The 5,494-nt window shown below is 42.4% G+C and overlaps 2 non-coding genes across 2 annotated transcripts; both read right to left on the reverse strand.

Moving 5' to 3' along the window:
• Positions 1 to 114: 114 nt before the first annotated feature.
• trnad-guc lies at positions 115 to 187 on the reverse strand. Its single transcript has one exon. It is a non-coding gene; the product is annotated as a tRNA-Asp (tRNA).
• A 13-nt stretch (positions 188 to 200) lies between these two features.
• Positions 201 to 273, reverse strand: trnak-cuu. Its single transcript has one exon. It is a non-coding gene; the product is annotated as a tRNA-Lys (tRNA).
• Between the last annotated feature and the right edge of the window lie 5,221 nt (positions 274 to 5,494).

Raw genomic sequence — 5,494 nt, forward strand, 5'->3', positions numbered from 1 at the left:
CTTGTCTAAGGACACCTCAGCGAGTAGCCAGGAGGAACAGGGAACTGAACCACTCCCCCTGGAGTTCAGTAGACGACTACTCTAACACCTGAGCTGCTCCAAAAGTGTGATATACTCCCCGTCGGGGAATCGAAACCCCGGTCTTCCGCGTGACAGGCGGAGATACTGTCCACTATACTAACGAGGAAGGATAACCACAGCACCCAACGTGGGGCTCGAACCCACAACCCTGAGATTAAGAGTCTCACGCTCTACCGACTGAGCTAGCCGGGCTACTTCTGTTGTGTATCCCTTCATGATTTCACTACATTCACTGATGTCGTCCATATTTGAGCTTTGAATGACCGTTTTCAGGTACTCTGATAGACCAGACTCCTTTTTCATGATATACAAAGATAGATACACCACACAAGAATAGACATTTAGAATAAAGCTCACATGAAGCATCAAGTATTGATGAAGGTTGTCGCCATTTACCAGCAGTCTTTTGTATCACTGTACTGGACTCATTGATCACATTGAGACATTTTACAAACCCACTGAGTGTTAACTTGCATCTATCCAGGAGCTGCTACAAACTAAGGAAGGTGGTATCTGCAACCTGAGCTGAGACTTGTGAAACAACTCTTAGAGTGGTCTTTGCGATGCATTTGCACTTCTGTGACTTTCCTATAGTCTTCAGACTGTGTATGTGGATCAGGGAGCTCTGCTGGGATGTATTTGGACACGAAATCACACACTGTTTGATCATCATCTTCCTCAAACACAGGTGCACCTTCTACCCACATGAGGCAGTGTATGTGTGAACTTCCACGATGTTGAAAACTGTGCAAAGAGCAAGTCATTTGTGTCTCTGACGAAGCGCTCATCAATACAGGAAAGCCCTGATTTGAAATAATTGCTTGGTGATAACCTGATGTGTCTCTTTTCATGTAGTGTATTCTGAGCAGTTGTTGAAAGAACTGACACGATGTTAAGAAAATCTTTCAAAATAAACAACTTTTAAAGTCAAACATCAATTGGAGCAATGTTGACACCAATTCAAAATGATTTCAGTGTTAATATGGCTGTTGTTTAGAGGCACACTTAGATTTGTGAACTTACTGATAAAATGCTGCCTGACAGCAGCTTATTTTTATCAGTAATGATTTTATCTTTAGAAATTGGCAGTATTTAGACACTATAGTGCACCACTACTATGGATACACACCTCTTCAATGGCTGCATGATAAATAGTTATTAGATTGCAATCTCCATTCAAACCCACATGCAATCTCTTTCTTTCATCTCTCACCCTTTTGCTTTGAAGTGATGAGGTGAGCTTTGGCCATCGGTAGTTGGAGACACAGATGCTTATTTATTTTTCTCATTAAATGTTTCATTCAGCTTTAATAAGCAGAACTGACTGACTCAACAATAAGTGTCAGCTCACAACTCAGGCTAAAGGCAATTCACTTATGCGTTTATATCAATTACATTTATTGTCTGAGTGTAAGACAGTTGCTGTGAATTATTCTTCAGTTAAACAGAAGTAGATTTCATGTTTTTATTTAGTAAGTTAGTTAAATATCTGTTGAAGAGAACATGTGTTAGCACTGGATTCAATCACAGTCAACAGGAATTTGCTGAGATTATTAAACAAGTTCAACCATCTTTTTCTTGGTCTCTGCAGGATATACCAATGGTCAATATCTCCACATTTGTTATAGCTAATGTGATTTCAAACACAACAATACTTATATACTTATATTTAATATGCTGGACTTTGACATTGCATTTATAAATAGGGGAATGTGAATTTGATTTGACCTTCCCATTTCTACTTTATGTCACAGAGTGATACTTTACTAAGATACTAAGTACTGCTACTTACTGACATTTGAAAAATGTGTACTTACTGTTCAGGGTAGTAAAACAAAGAGAAAGGTTTCATATTAACAATACAGCTGTTTGGTTAAATTGAGTTGTGATTAGTGAGGCGCAATGGATAGCGCATTGGACTTCTAGTCAAATAGTTGAGGTGATATTCAAAGGTTGTGGGTTCGAGTCCCACCTGAGTCACTTTTTTGCGGCCTGGTGGCTCAATGGGTAGATTGTTGACCTTAGATGCAGAAGGTTTGGGGTTCAAACCCTGTCACAAAAATCAGGTGGGTCTTGTGGAGCAAGACACTCCACACTAGCACCCACTGCTCCCCCCAGGGGGACGGGTTAAATGCAGAGGACCAATTTCATTGTAACATGTAAAGGTGACATATGACGATTAAAGGCTTTGTTCATCAAAGTGTAGAATGAGCTTCCTGTGGGCAGGAAAACTCACTGTCTGTTTGAAATCTTTTCAGAAAAACACATTATTTTATCTTTTTAGTTTAGGAAATAACAAATATCATGTTGTTTGTCAAAGACTCTTTAACACTGAGCTCATCATAACCACGAGGTCACAATGTAACTGTAATGTACATGTTTCCATTTCTACTGTTGATTGAAATGAAATATTAATATTTTATTTTACCAATCACATTAGTCCCATTAATATATAGTTATGTTTCAGTATTTACATTTTATTGTAAAAAAAAAAGATCAATTAATTTGAGGTAACAGGTGATGAATGAAAGAGTAGATATTTGTGTGAATCTATTTTTCTCCAACACATCATATTCTGCTGTTATTTCTGGGTTACATCACACTCCAGAGTCAATATATCATGTGTTGTTCAAAGGAAATGTTATAATATAATAATATTTTAAATTTAGAACAATTTCAGATATTTCATTGACATATATGACACAAAATAATTAACAGTTTACAGTTTATTACATTTTCAGTTCAGTGCAGTTGTGTTCAGACACTTGATAACATCATAAGGTTCAGATCTCAAAGACCAGCAGCAGACAAACACTGAGCAGGTTGGTTGGTCCACAGCTGCACTCAGTACAATACAGCTCTGAAGCTGAGGATCCCTGTAGAAAGGTCCAGAGACACAGAGACAGAGAGGAGGAAACACAACTATGGTAAGTTTAATGTGATCTAAAATAACTTCTTCTTGTTCATCCAGAACATGGAAACACCTGAGAAACAAAGAACATTTGGTTCATTGAACAATAAACACAGGTTGAAATGATCAGACGGGAAAAGCTGCAGAAAATACTTTGAACAGGTGACTGCTGGAATCTGTGGGTGGAGGCAGCGACTGAAGAGAGCTGGTAGAAGCTGACAGACAAAGGTTGAAGGTGGATGATATCTGAGTGGATGTTAGAGACTGTAGATAGTGGATGTAGGTGGAGGACGAAGGTGGTGCTGCATGATGTTGAAGGCAGCGGAGGGAGGGTGAAGGATGAAGGTGGTGCTGCCAGATGTTAAAGGCAGCAGAGGGAGGGTGAAGGTGGAGCTGCATGAAGATAATAGCAGCAGAGGGAGGATGAAGGTGGTGCTGCATGATGTTAAAAGCAGCAGAGAGAAGGTAAATGCTGAAGGTGGTGCTGCCAGATGTTAAAAGCAGCTGAGTGAGGCTGGATTTGGAGGATGAGGGTGGTGCTGCATGATGGTAAAAGCAGCAGAGTGAAGGTGGATGCTGAAGGTGGTGCTGCAATGATGTTAAATACAGCATAGGGAGGCTGAAGGATGAAGATGGTGCTGTAGGATGTTAAAGGCAGCAGAGCAAGAGTGGAGGTAGAGGTGGAGGATGAAGGTGGTGCTGTAGGATGTTGAAGGCAGAGGCTGACGGTGGAGGAGGTGGTGTAGGTGGATGTTCCAGGAAGCAGAGAGTAAAGTCTTTTTACTTTTGCTTCTTTGTTCTTTTTCTTTCTGGATTCTGAGGCTCTGGTTCTCCTGAAACATCCACGTCATAAAGTGGAGGACAGACACCAACCTCGTATGACACCACCACGTCCAAACGTCCGTCCTCACCGGCTGACGTCTCCATCTGGGGACGATTCAGCGTCTCCCACAGCTTCTGCTTGATGCGACGTCCCAGCTCCAAACTGTGGGGACGAGGTCGACCGCTCTTGTACCTGTGAGGAGCAGACGAAACACAAACCAAATCTTATTGATCCAAAATCTCACATGTGGAAAAATGTGGACATGATGTGATTCAAAGAGTCGGGAACAGACTTCAGCAGCTCATCCACCACTCGCTGGTAGATCTGCTGGTACTCTCCCACTGAGCAGCTGTGGATCCTCAGAGGGACGTCGTGCTGCAGTGGAGCAGTGGAGGGTCGGAGGCCGGGGGCCACGTTGGAGACAACCGGCAGGTGGGCGTGTGGGATGGTGGACTGAGGCCTCGGGACCAGAGTCAGCAGAGCTGAGGTGGAGGTCTGAGGAGAGGACACCACGTCCTCCTCTGGCTGTTTAGCAGGAGCCTCTGAGGTCCTCTTCCTCTTCCTGGGACGCTGGACAGCAGCAGCCTGGTGGAGCTTTGGTAGAAAATGGAAACACACCAGAGGACGTTAACATCCAACCAGAGACAAATGTCCATCAGATGGACACAGGAGACGACCAGTTAGTCCAACTAAAACATCCTTCGCACATTTTTCCCATTTGACTGAATTTTAGAGGAACAACATTTCTTTGATTTTACACCAGGCTGCTAAACAACGGACAATCACACACTTTCCATCTAAAATATAAAAGTCCAGTGTCTCACCTGGTCGTCCCTGCAGCATGGACACTTTGTGGAGGCTCCGAGCTTCCTCTCACTCTCTGAGCGACGTGCAGAGATTCTCCTTCCTCTCTGCTCGATGGTGTCGTCACACTGCAACAACACACAACAACAACATGAAGTTCCAACCAGACTTTCCAGTGTTTGGACCACATCAGTGGACGTTTCAATTCACAGCTTCCTGCACAAAAAGTCACTTTCTCCTTCTAGTTCACTTTATTTCAGTGATTTTAAAGATGATGTTGCTGTTATTTACTGTCTGATGTATATTTAACTCTATTTTCATGACACACAAATGGACGTGGTTCACTTCACTTTCCATCATTTCATTCAAATGTCTGCTCTACTATCTATCACTGGCTCATGCGTCCTGTCTGTGTGTTTCCACTCATTTAATAATCATAGAAATAAATAAATCTCATTTCCTGTTCAGTGGGTTTTGTGGATGCTGTGAGCACCGGGGTGGACACTGTTCATGTCTCAGTCAACTCACAAACACAGAGAAAACAGCAGAGACTTTCAAAGGGTTCAGATCTCACATTTTCCATCATGAAACTCGGATGTTGGTCTTTGTTCTCTGACTGGGAGTCTTTAGTTTTCGTTAGGACGGAACAAGTCCTCAGTACAAGAGACAATCTGGAAGAAATCGTCAAGTGAAACTCGGAGAAAAACTTTTCTTGACCGTCTGAGGTTGTGTTGATTTTTAAATGGTGATCTGATGGACATGATTCACCATGGCAACCACAGAATCTCTGTCCTCCATTTTGGGATCTGACTGGTCCTCACTTCTTCTCTGCTCCAAGTTCACTTTCACTCTTTCTGTCCACATCTTGTCATCAA

The sequence above is a fragment of the Anabas testudineus genome, chromosome 4 (assembly GCF_900324465.2).
Source record: "Anabas testudineus chromosome 4, fAnaTes1.2, whole genome shotgun sequence".
Taxonomy (NCBI): Eukaryota; Metazoa; Chordata; class Actinopteri; order Anabantiformes; family Anabantidae; genus Anabas; species Anabas testudineus.